Here is a 12,500-nt window from a genome sequence, read left to right as displayed (position 1 = left end):
AGGAACCACATTATCAAGCTTGAGGTGACTGACGTTTTCTTTGAGTGATAGTTCTCTCTTGGGTTAAAGGAGAGATGTTTTTCGCTGAATGGACCCATGAACAGTGCCATCGAAAAAAAAGAGGACTTAAAAAAAAAACCTGATCCGTTGTGAAAGTGTTCGCCTCAGACAAATGAATATTGGGAACACGAGTACGAGAGAGAAAAAAAAGAGAAGACTTTTTTTTCTCTCCACAAATTCGTTCTTCTAAAATCACACTACGTGTATGGGCATCAAAATAACACACACACACACACACACACACACACACACACACACACACACACACAACGTTTTTTTCTCTCCACAAATTCGTTCTTCTAAAATCACACTACGTGTATGGGCATTAAAATAACACACACACGCATGTACACACACACACACGCATGTACACACACACACACACACACACACACACACCCCGTTTTTTTCTCTCCACAAATTCGTTCTTCTAAATCACACTACGTGTATGGGCATTAAAATATAACACACACACGCATGTACACACACACACACACACACACACACACACACACACACACACACACACACACACACACCAACCACGTTTCCCTACACACATGCATCACATACAGAAACAGAATTTGAGAAGTGAGTAATTCTGCTCTTCGGTTCCTCTTTGATGCTGCGTTCTTCGTTATTTTTTTCTGTTCAGTGATTATTATGATTATTATCATTATTCTCAGATTTATTTTGAGGGGGTGTGTGTGTATTCCTTACTTACATCAGTGATCTATATTTGATACGTTTTGTCTTTGATCCCATTGATTCAGAGTGATGCTTTCATCGGAATGTCTGGTGTGAAAACGCTTGGGTTCGTCGCTGCAAACAATGTGTGTCTTCATGTTTTACATTTATTTGCTTATTTATCATCATTGTTGTCTTATTTATTTAATAATTTATTTATCATTATTATTATTATTATTTTATTATTTTCATCACTACTACCTTTTTTATATCATAATTATTATTTATTTATTTATTTATGTAAGCTTATCTCTTTTTTTTTCTTCTTTTTTTTCTCAAGGCCTGACTAAGCGCGTTGGGTTACGCTGCTGGTCAGGCATCTGCTTGGCAGATGTGGTGTAGCGTATATGGATTTGTCCGAACGCAGTGACGCCTCCTTGAGCTACTGAAACTGAAACTGAAACAATCAACGCTATAATCATGTAAACCACACTTCTCCGTCTTCAGTATCATCACCATCATCATCATCATCATCATGATTCTCATCTCCTGCGTTCGTGGGCTACAATGTCCATTATTATGACAGCGATAATGTTCTTGTCATATTTTTTTTGTTATGTGAACTGCGGATTGTGGCGAGTCAGTACGTGGTCAGTGGACATGATGATGTTCTTGTCATTTTTTTGTTATGTGAACTCCGCATTGTGGCGAGTCAGTACATGGTCAGTGGACATGATGCAGAGATTCTGCGGCCGTAGCGTACACAGTAGTAGCTGACAGATTGTTGAAGGTGTTGATTGTCATTTTGTTCATATCTCCTTCAGTTACTGTTCAATCAGAGATTTTAAAAAAAGAGGGAAATTGAAAGTGTTTGTGTGTTGTGTTGTTATCCTGTGTTGTGGTGGTGGTGGTAGTAGAGTTGATGATGATGATGATGTGTGTATGTGTGATTGCGCGTGTGTGCGTGTGCGTGAGCTTGCGTGTCCGAATACAACTTAGAAAGTGAACGCATTTACAAGTTATTGAACACGTGGCGTTCTAAGACAGACAGACAGACACACACATTCGGATGAGACGATAAACCGAGGTCCCGTGTGCAGCATGCATTTAGCGCACGTAAAAGAACCCACGGCAACAAAAGGGTTGTTCCTGGCAAAATTCTGTAGAAAAATTCACTTCGATAGGAAAAACAAATAAAACTACACGCAGGAAAAAATACAAAAAAAAAAGGGGTGGCGCTGTAGTGTAGCGACGCGCTCTCCCTGGGGAGAGCAGCCCGAATTTCACACAGAGAAATATGTTGTGATAAAAAAGAAATACAAATACACACACACTATCTCTCTCTCTCTCTCTCTCTCTCTCCCTCCCTCTCTCTGTGTCAAACGATAACAGAAAAGGTGAACTGTTTTCACAATAATGGTTGTATTTAACCTGGAGTGAGAAGAGAACATGGGTGGTAGTACAGTAACATAGTAATTCATGATCAGATTTTACATGTAAGCACCACTACAACGAGACAAGTTTTCAGCAGAATAATCAGTCGCCTTAAAAAAAACAACAACCCAAAAACGAACATACAAACTGATGCTGTTGACATTCACAGCAAAAATGAAATTGATAAATAATTTGCATTTCTGTCTTTGCGTCTTGGTTTGTCTGTAACACACACACACACACACACACACACACACACACACACAATTGCAAACACACACACATACACAGAGTTTATGAGGCGCGCGCGCTTACACACACACACACACACACACACACACACACACACACACACACACACACTACAACATGTGCACATTATTTCAAATGAAACAAGAACTAGACTCTGCTGACAGCCTACATCAAACTTTAATAATGCCAAATCTAAACTACACATGTGCAGATTTACATTAACCTATGAACAATGTAAACGCAGCCAGCATGAATATCTCTCTCAATGACTGTGTACAATAAGCTTATCAAAGTATATTCTGCAGACAATCAAATTCTCGTATATTCACCACAGACGTCAAGCAGAAATGCTGTAAACTGCAGGAGATCAGACGAAAGTGAATAGGCTTAATTGATGAAGAAGAAAGTGTATCAGTGACATGTCTCTAGTTAAGCACAAAGAAATGATGATGATAATAATAATAATAATAATTACAATAATAATAATAGTAATGATAATAATAATTTTAAAATAAAATAGAATAAAGAAGAAGAAGAAAAAGAAGAAGAATTCATCATCATAATTACTGTCATCATAACGACGACAACAACAACAATGATGATATTACTGATAATAATTATAGTGATTATAGCTATAATAATCAGCGTATGATAGAACATTAGCTATAACATTAATATAACTCGAATCATATTTGTTCAAAACGTTTTTTGTCCTCAAAAGACCTCTAAGAGGTGTAGGAAAAACATATTGCATAAAACATGGTGATAGGTCTCTTATGCGGAATGCCTTGTTAGAATCGATTAAAGTGAGTATACGTTTCAATAATGAATTTCACACAGCTCTTGAAAAACTGAAAAAAATTGGCGGACATGCTTTTTTTTAAACAGCAATGCTTCCAACTCAGTTACGAACCGTGTTGACAGTTTCAAGAAAATGGATCCTAGAGATAGTCTTCCTGACAATAATCTACCTTCAGCGAAGCCGAACAGAGCGTACCATGTCTTTTGACAGATGTCAAACATCAGTTCGCTCGCAGACATTATGAATAACCCAAAACTCCCCTTGTCGTAACATGAGCAGGTGGTAACTGTGCCAGTTACCCCCAAAACTAAACCACCCACATTTGCTACTGAAGGGGTTGCGCCACATTTCGAAGAAATGACACAATTCCTGGAGTTTTTATTTTAGTCTTTTTTTTTAACTTCAAATCTAACTTAGAAAGTCCACCAGTAAGAGACAATCTAACACACAACAGCTGGAAATGGCAAGTTCAATCGAAATTCAGCACCAGAATCCTTACTGATTTGATTTTTTATCTCGGATCAGGAAATTCAAACAAACAAAAAATCAACAATCAATCATTTCTAAAGCAACAACAAGAACAACAACAACAAAAAATGTTCACGTTCTTCATCGCTGTCAAATGATAGACACGATATTATATGATATCAAACCGTTATACACTTTTAAGGAAAAAACAAAAGCAAAAACAAAAAAACACTCAGATACTGGGGTCACCAAGAAATGAGATCTATCTGCGCTGTCTATGCTCAGGAAAGCTTTTCAGGGACTCAAGAGTTCAATAACAGAGATAAGAAAGTCTGCTAAAATGAAAATGTTAATGTCTTCCTGTAACAGATTCAACAGCATCTTTGGAAAAGGCAAATTCTTCGGCATTTCCTTAACCTTCTGCGCGCACGCACACACGTAACTGCACTCCCTTCCCCCGCCACACACACACACACACACACACACACACACACAGGGACACATACACACGTACACAGACACACACACATGTACACACATATATATACATATACATACATTCAGATAAATATACACACATACACAATCTCACAGACACACACACACTTACATACACATGGGAACACACTCACACAGAGGAACACACAACCTCCCGCACCCACCCCCCCCCGCATCCCCACACACACACACACACACACCCATCCCTACCCAACCCTCACACACCCAACATGCACCCCCCTAAACCACTCCCAACAACCCACCACCCAAACCAAAAAAAAAACAAAAAAACCCACCATCCCCCCCCCCTCCTCCCCAAAACCCTCACACCATGGTGGTGGACTGCCTCCCCCCGAAGAGCGACAGCTCCACGATGGTGCCCCCGGGCATCGCCGCCACCTGCTGCTCGTCGCTCTGCACCGAGTCCGTGTCCGACTCGCCCATGAACAGGTCCTGAGGTTCGGCGTCCGTCAGCGAGATGTCGGTGATGAGGTCCAGGGCCCGGAGAGCCTCGTCCGTCCGGCGGGTCATGTCGGGGTCGGTTGGCACGTGCTGCACGGTCTTCTGGGCCGTGTCCATCTCCGGGGCCAGCTTCATCAGGGTGCTGAACATCACGGCGTACCTCTTGCACAGCTTCTGGGCGTCCTCGAAGCTCGGCAGCTGGGCGAAGTCCTCCTCGCGGGTGGCCTGTGGTGGTTGTTGTTGCTATTATCATTATTTCATTTTTATTCATCATCATAATCATCACCACCACCACCATCATCATCATCATCACCATCATTGCCATCATGATTACCAGTCATCACCTCCATCACCACCACCACCACCACCACACCATCATCATCATTATCATCACCACCACCATCACCATCACCATCATCACCACCATCACGACCACCATCACCATCATCACCACCATCACCATCACCATCACGATCATCACCACCACCACCATCACCCCCATCATCTCGACCATCATCACCATCACCACCATCACCATCACCACCATCACCACCATCACCATCATCACCATCACCATCATCACCACCATCACCACCACCATCACGATCATCACCACCACCACCATCACCCCCATCATCTCGACCATCATCATCACCACCATCACCACCATCACCACCACCACCATCACCATCACCATCACCACCATCACCATCATCACGACCACCATCACCATCATCATCATCACCACCATCATCATCACCAACATCATCACGACCACCATCACCATCACTACCATCATCATCATCATCATCATCACCACCATCATCATCACCCCCATCATCTCGACCATCATCATCACCACCATCACCACCACCATCATGACCAATCCTCCTCCTCCTCCTCCTCCTCAGAGTGCCTCAGTCAGTTCACCTGTTGCAGGGAGCAGGATGGGGACTGCGTGAGGGGCACCTCCAGGAGGACGTTGCGGCGGTTGAGGATGGTGCTGGCCAGGAGCACCTCGCCCTCCTGCTGCTCCCGCACGATCAGCATGCCCGTGAAGATGCACGGCACCACGGGGGCCTTGCCGAACAGCAGGCGGACCTGGGGGGAAGGGGAGGGAGGAGTACAGCCAATGGGAAGGAACTGGGTTGTGAGTACAGCTTATTTTCTAAAGATTTCCTCTTCACCTTTTCGGGATTTCACTTTGTGAATTGGACTGCAACCCTGCTCTCTGTTTAGTTTTGCTCCCCATGAAGAAGGGCCTAGGGCCCGAAACGTCGGGAAACTCTCTCCATAGGACAGGTCACCACCTACAGGTCAGTCTGAACCGTTTTCTCGCCTTATTTTCTAAGGTCGTAGTAGTAGTTGTTGTAGTAGTAGTAGTAGTAGTAGTAGTAGTAGCAGCAGCAGGAGTAGGAGGAGTAGGAGGAGCAGCAGTATTGTTATTTTCTTCTTCTCCTTCTTCTTCTCCTTCTCCTTCTTCTTCTCCTTCTCCTTCTCCTTCTTCTTCTTCTTCGTGGGCTGCAACTCCCACGCTCACTTGGGCTTTTACGTGTGTGACCGTTCTTACCCCGCCATGTATGTAGCCATACTGCGTTTTCCGGAGTATCCAATGCTGGGTATGTTCTTGTTTCCATAACCCACCGAACGCTGACATGGATTGCAGGATTTCTAACATGCGTATTTGATCTTCGGCTTGTGTATACACACGAAGGGGGGGTCAGGCACAAGCATGTCTGCACATGTTAACCTGGGAAAAATCTCCACCTTTTACCCACCAGGCACCGTTACCGAGATTCGAACCCGGGACCCTCACATAGAAAGTCCAACGCTTTAACCACTCGGCTAATGCGTCCGTCACACAGCAATCAAGACAACGCTTTTGTTTTGTTGGGTTTTTTGTTGTTGTTTTTTTTCTCATCCAGCCCTCCAAAGGGAAAGTAACTTTAAAATACAATCGTTATCATTATCAAAACAGCATGCACTTTGTAAATCATGGATACATGAATACTACTATTATTACTGCTGCTACTACTGCTGCTACTACTACTGCTGCTACTGCTATTACTACTTCTACTGTCACTGCTACTGCTACTGCTAACAAATCAAGAACTGCTGCTGCTACTACTACTACTACTGCTGCTGTTGCTGCTGCTGCTACTACCACTGATAACAATATCAAGAACAGATGCCTGACCTTCCAACAAACCCAACAACTGTTCAGGCCTTGAGAGCCTACCCCTAGTTTGTGTAAACCATTAACACAGTACGGCCAGTCCTTTCTTCTCCTCTACACAGACCCCTCGGATGTCCAGTGGGTGTCTGAATGACCCAACCTTTAGCTTCCGTCGTCAGAACTGTGGTATTCTTTGTCAACATTCACCTCTTCAGTATAACAGCTTTCCGCTTGCAATATTTTGATGATGGTAACTGGGGTGAAATGCTGTTAACGTCGTTTCTTTCGCCGTTCGTATGGAGAGAGTTAATATTAAATAAGGTAAAACGATCAAACAAATGTCTAATATGAAATACGGTAAAACGATCAAACAAATGTCAAGTGCATAATTATGCTTTGTTAACCTGACAATTGAGCATATATTTTTTTACTGTAGCTTGATGAAGCCTTATGTACACGAAAGTGTGTCTTCACAAGTGACTGAGAACGTTGATGTTTTTGACTTTTTGCATTCATTATCAGTTGTTTCGCTTGTCAGTTTAACGACTTCTCTTTTACGAAGTCCTTTAAATAATTTCCTGTAACTGTATTTAGATTTTTTTTTTTCAAATTTCACCCACATTTCACCCTCATTTGCCCAGTTTCCCCCAACCCTCCATTCATTGACATCTCCCACCCCTTCTAACCGATAATACTCAAATGTATTCATAAATACTTTAACAAAATGTCTTCAATCACCGATATGTGTGACGGGACATTAAACAAATTCCTCCTCCTCCTCGATCAAACAAAGTAGACAAGTAAGTAACTACATCATCAATATAAAACGCCTAAAGGTCGCACAGCCTTTTAAGGTCCATAAAGGCAGTGAATTCCATGTCCGCTGTGTCCAAGGATCGGCACAGGAAGGCGGGGCCCACTCCTTCCCTTCCACCGCTTGAATCTTGACTTCCCCGACCCACGTACATGTCCACACCCGGAGGCCAGCTGCATTGCTCGTACAGAAGAGCCTCCTGGTATGGTCGTAACCCTCTACTAACTGTGTGTAGTATGGAACTGACCAATGGAGCCAGTTGCATTGCTCGGACGGAAGAGTCTCCTGGTATGGTCGTAACCCGCTACTAACTGTGTGTAGTATGGAACTGACCAATGGAGCCAGTTGCATTGCTCGGACGGAAGAGCCTCCTGGTATGGTCGTAACCCGCTACTAACTGTGTGTAGTACGGAACTGACCAATGGCGTAAGTTCGGTCAACGTAGGCATTTAGTCACGTGTAACTGTCAGAAAGGTTAGAACCAGGCAATGCAACTAAGCACCCGGGGTGGAGCGAGAACAGAATCGACGTGAAGTGCCCTTTCCAAAAGGGACACACAACAACGAGGGCCTCGAACCCTGATCACTGGTGAACACTCTGGATCACAAGTCCAACGCCTATTCGACTTTGCCATGCACTCCGCACCCCCCCCCCTCGCCCCCCCCCCCCCCCAACGCACCCCCCACCCCCGAACCCCCTCCCGACCCCCCTCCCGACCCCCCGCCCTCCACAAAATATGATATGAGAAAAAAAAACATACAAAGACAACAACAACAACAGCAAAACCCATAACACCTTACCAATTACCTGACCACTGGAACAAACATCCCCCCCCCCCCACCAACAACAACAACACACCAACAAACAAAAAAACACACACACAAAAACACACACATAAAAACAAAACTAACTAACAACAACAACAACAAAACCCACACCACCTTACCAATTACCTGACCATGGGAAAAAACAGCTTGTCTAAATGTGATACGTAGTGACTGATGAACACAGCATGTCTGGAAAACGAATTTAAAAAATAATAATAATGAGTAAAAAAAAAAATAAAAAAAAAGAGCCAGACTTTTGAAACAGCCCCCCTGTGAACGAGCGTCCTCACCTTGATGGGCAGCTTGAGGTCAGACAGGATGTCCTTCATGCTGTACACAGAGTGCTGGTTCAGCTTCCCTTCTCGTAGATGGCGTTGAACTTTCCCTTGTGGCTCAGCGGTATCAGGATCTCCATCTCGTCCTTGTCGATACACTTGAGGTACTGCGGAACCGCACAGAGCCCAAAACGGGAATTAATTAATCTAATTATTAATGAATTAAACTAATCAGTTAATGTATTCATTCGTTCATGCATTCATTCATTTATCTATCTATTCAGTCAGTCAGTCAGTCATTCAGTACGTCAGTTATTCATTCAGTCATTTATTTATTTATCTTTTCTTTTTTTTTCAAATTCATTCATTCTTTTTTTCTTTTCTTTTTTTTTCTTTTTTTTTTTTTTTTACCTTCTGGATAAAAAAGGATGGGATGGGTGGGGGTGGGGGTGGGGATGGAGTGCAGGTTGTGGGTTGTGAGGGGTGAGGCAAATTTACTGTTGAATCATACCAGGTGATTTTGATTTGAAAATTTGGGAAGTGAGTGGGAGTGTTTGTGGTACGGATACCTATAATAGCGGCTTACCACGGTCAGAGGACAAAGTACAAACACGGAGTCGTTTCCTACAACAGGCTGTCTACCTGGGTAAAAGCCGACAGTCAGTCAGCCAGCCAGTCAGTGTAATGAGACTGATGGTGGTGATATGGATGTTGATATGGCGTCTGTCCTCGGCCAGATTCAAAGCTTCTAAGCGCTTTACAAACAGGAGTCATTTGCACAACTGGCTGTCTTCCTGGCTAGAGCCAACTGACAGCTGCCATTGACGCTCATCATTCGCTTCCTGTGTAATTCAATCGGGTTTCAGTCACGCAAATGCGCGCGCGCACACACACACACACACACACACACACACACACACACACACACACATTTTTACCTGTATGACCGTTTTATTTATTTACCCCGCCATGTAGGCAGCTATACTCCGTTTTCGGTGGTGTGCATGCTGGGTATGTTTTGTTTCCATAACCCGTCGAACGCTGATGTTGATTACAAGATCTTTGTAGTACGTATTTGGTCTGATCTTCTGTGTGTTCTCTGAAGTACGTATTTGGTCTGATCTTCTGTGTGTTCTTTGTAGTACGTATTTGGTCTGATCTTCTGTGTGTTCTCTGAAGTACGTATTTGGTCTGATCTTCTGTGTGTTCTCTGAAGTACGTATTTGGTCTGATCTTCTGTGTGTTCTTTGTAGTACGTATTTGGTCTGATCTTCTGTGTGTTCTTTGTAGTACGTATTTGGTCTGATCTTCTGTGTGTTCTTTGTAGTACGTATTTGGTCTGATCTTCTGTGTGTTCTTTGTAGTATATATTTGGTCTGATCTCCTGTGTGCGTATGCACACGAAGGGGGTTCAGGGACTAACAAGTCTGGGAGATCGGAATGACTTCCACCCTTAACCCACCAGATGCGGCGGGAATCGAACTCAGGAACCTTGGGCGAGAACCCAGCGCTCTGACGATCTGACCACCGTACCCGACGTCATGTATGCGTTCTGGTGATACAAACCAATCGCGATGTGTGTGTGTGTGTGTGTGTGTGTGTGTGTGTGTGTGTGTGTGTGTGTGTGTGTGTGTGTGTGTGTGTGTGTGTGTGTGTGTGTGTGTGTGTGTGTGTGTTTGAAAATATCGACGGCTGAGTAGTGATTCGAACCAGCGCGCTCAGATTCTCTCGCTTCCTAGGCGGACGCGTTACCTCCAGGCCATCACTCCACTATAATCAATATTCTAGCCCAGACAATCAGGACAGCAGATGTCTCTCCTCTGCTGCTCCGGTGGTCATAGTCGGACACGACTGACTGTCACACTAAGCACACAACCAAACCAAGCTGTCCTCCAACAGAACCCACAGTCTCCCGGCTCTCACCCCTCCCTCCTCACCCTCACCCCCCCAACACGCCCTCCCCCCACCCCCCATGTAAGGGACACTTACCTTGACCTCTTGGGTGACGAACTCGGTCTGCTTCTTGCGGAAGACCCCGGTTTGGGCGCTGGTCCTCCACTTGGCGGAGAAGACGCTGACGGTCCTCAGGAAGGAGCCGGCCGCCACCTTCCTCTCCATGTGCTTCTGCTCGCCGTTCTCCGCTGGAACCGGAAGAAGAACATGACTCTTGGTGCTGTGCTGTCCCTTATGACTGCTACATTAACATGTGCTGTGCGGCAACCGGGGAAGAAGAACAGGAACAAGAAAGGGAAGAAGTGGGATTCTGTGCTCGTCTCCTGATGATTTTTCTTCCCCCGTCAAGGAGATTAACTTGGGTGGTTTTGGGGTTGTTGTTTTTTGACGGAAGAACAATTACTTTTTGTGTGCGCACACGTGTGTGTGTGTGTGTGTGTGTGTGTGTGTGTGTGTGTGTGTGTGTGTGTGTGTGTGTGTGTGTGTGTGTGTGTGTGTGTGCGTGTATGTCTGTGTGTGTGTCGGTGTGAGTATGTGTGTGTGAGAGAGAGAGAGAGTTTGAGAGAGCGAGAGCGAGCGAGCGAGAAAGACAGACAGAGACAGAGAGACAGACAGACAGAGACAGAGAAACGGACACAGACAAAAATGGGGGAGGGGAAAACATATCTGGAAGACAAAACGGATCATTGTAGATCAGACGAACAGCAAAACACAAGGACTCTTATAACACACACATACGCACACAAACACACACAAAAAACAACAAAAAAACCGCACACAATGAATAAACAAATAGAAATAAACAGAAGAATAAACAACTAAATACATACCTTCTTCAACGCGTATGGCCTTCAGATTTGACCTTGTGAAGAACTTCCGGGGCATGGCGTTTGCTACTTCCGCTATGGAGCGGAAGCAGCTGGCTCGACAGAAGTCTGGGGGAACCAGCTCGAACCATCCTGCGAAACGACACGGCGTTGATTCAATAGATACAAACAGGGCAAGGCTGAGGCATGCTGAGTTCTTTTCTAATGCTGTAAAACACCCATGATGATGATTATGATGATGATAACAAGTGGAGTGATGGCCTAGAGGTAACGCGTCCGCCTGGGAAGCGAGAGAATCTGAGCGCGCTGGTTCGAATCACGGCTCAGCCGCCGATATTTTCTCCCCATCCACTAGTCCTTGAGTGGTGGTCTGGACGCTAGTCATTCGGATGAGACGATAAACCGAGGTTCCGTGTGCAGCACGCACTTAACGCACGTAAAAGAACCAACGGCAACAAAAGGGTTGTTCCTGGCAAAATTCTGTAGAAAAATCCACGTCAATAGGAAAAACAAATAAAACTGCACGCAGGAAAAATACCAAAAAAATGGGTGGCGCTGTAGTATAGCGACGCGTTCTCCCTGGGGAGAGCAGCCCGAATTTCACACAGAGAAATCTGTTGTGATAAAAAGAAATACAAAATACAAATCCCGCTGCTGCTGCTAGTAGTGCTACTAGCTGGTTCGATATAATACACACATTCTCCCCGGTACTCGATTGCTGCGTAACTCCAGTTACATCTCTCTCTCTCTCTCTCTCTCTCTCTCTCTCACACACACACACACACACACACACACACACACACACACACACACACACACACACACACACACACACACACCACGCATACAAAATCGAAAACAGGAGCCAACACGTCCAGCAGGTTGTCTCAATATTTCGGTGATTTTTGTGACAAATCGCGAGATACGCCGAGTACATATTCCAGATTACATGGGCAGCGTTAAAA

The 12,500-nt window shown here is 44.5% G+C and overlaps 1 protein-coding gene and 1 pseudogene across 4 annotated transcripts in view; one reads left to right on the top strand and one right to left on the bottom strand.

The window, feature by feature from the left end:
• The window catches only part of LOC143295122 (uncharacterized), a 32,042-nt gene extending 31,654 nt beyond the window's left edge, over positions 1–388 (top strand). For all 3 annotated transcript variants that reach the window (XM_076606683.1, XM_076606684.1, XM_076606685.1), the window contains exon 6: positions 1–388. This exon is cut by the window's left edge and continues 336 nt beyond it. The gene's annotated coding sequence lies outside the window, so the exon portion shown is untranslated.
• Positions 389–4,524: 4,136 nt separating this feature from the next.
• The window catches only part of LOC143295121 (uncharacterized), a 10,253-nt pseudogene continuing 2,277 nt past the window's right edge, over positions 4,525–12,500 (bottom strand). Inside the window, exons 2-6 of the transcript XR_013056990.1 lie at positions 11,539–11,667; positions 10,745–10,896; positions 8,771–8,922; positions 5,594–5,764; positions 4,525–4,888 (exon numbers count right to left, since the gene is read on the bottom strand). The product of XR_013056990.1 is annotated as an uncharacterized LOC143295121 (transcript). The remainder of the gene's footprint in view (positions 4,889–5,593; positions 5,765–8,770; positions 8,923–10,744; positions 10,897–11,538; positions 11,668–12,500) is intronic.

Source organism: Babylonia areolata, chromosome 20 (genome assembly GCF_041734735.1).
Source record: "Babylonia areolata isolate BAREFJ2019XMU chromosome 20, ASM4173473v1, whole genome shotgun sequence".
Taxonomy (NCBI): Eukaryota; Metazoa; Mollusca; class Gastropoda; order Neogastropoda; family Buccinidae; genus Babylonia; species Babylonia areolata.
Note: the sequence above shows the minus strand (reverse complement) of the source record. Positions and strands in the feature narration are given on the sequence as shown.